This window comes from Macaca fascicularis, chromosome 17 (genome assembly GCF_037993035.2).
Source record: "Macaca fascicularis isolate 582-1 chromosome 17, T2T-MFA8v1.1".
In the NCBI taxonomy this organism is placed as follows: Eukaryota; Metazoa; Chordata; class Mammalia; order Primates; family Cercopithecidae; genus Macaca; species Macaca fascicularis.
The window spans coordinates 81,231,346-81,231,691 of record NC_088391.1 but is presented as its reverse complement, the minus strand read 5'-3'; positions in this window follow the sequence as shown (position 1 = coordinate 81,231,691).

Sequence of the window (346 nt, the reverse complement as noted above, 5' to 3'; positions counted from 1 at the left end):
CCCTTTAAATTTAGAGGTTCTGTCCGTAGTCAAGCAGAAGGGAATGCACAGAGTGTCCATCAGGCGACAGGAATTTTAGGGGCCATCCTAGAATTCTGCTGACCACAGACAGGGACATTGACAAGAAAATTAATATTGTCTTAATTTTAAAATTTCAAAAAAAATGTTCAGCTTGTTGAAAAAGATGACTGATTCATGAGTAGAGTTCAAAAATAATACTAAAATACTAGGTCATTAATGATTCCAATAAAATAGGGAAAGTTTGCAGTGAATGAACTGAGAACATTGGGACTCAAAAAGCAAACTAACAGAAGCAAATGACAGCTCTGGGTTTTTGCAACCTATA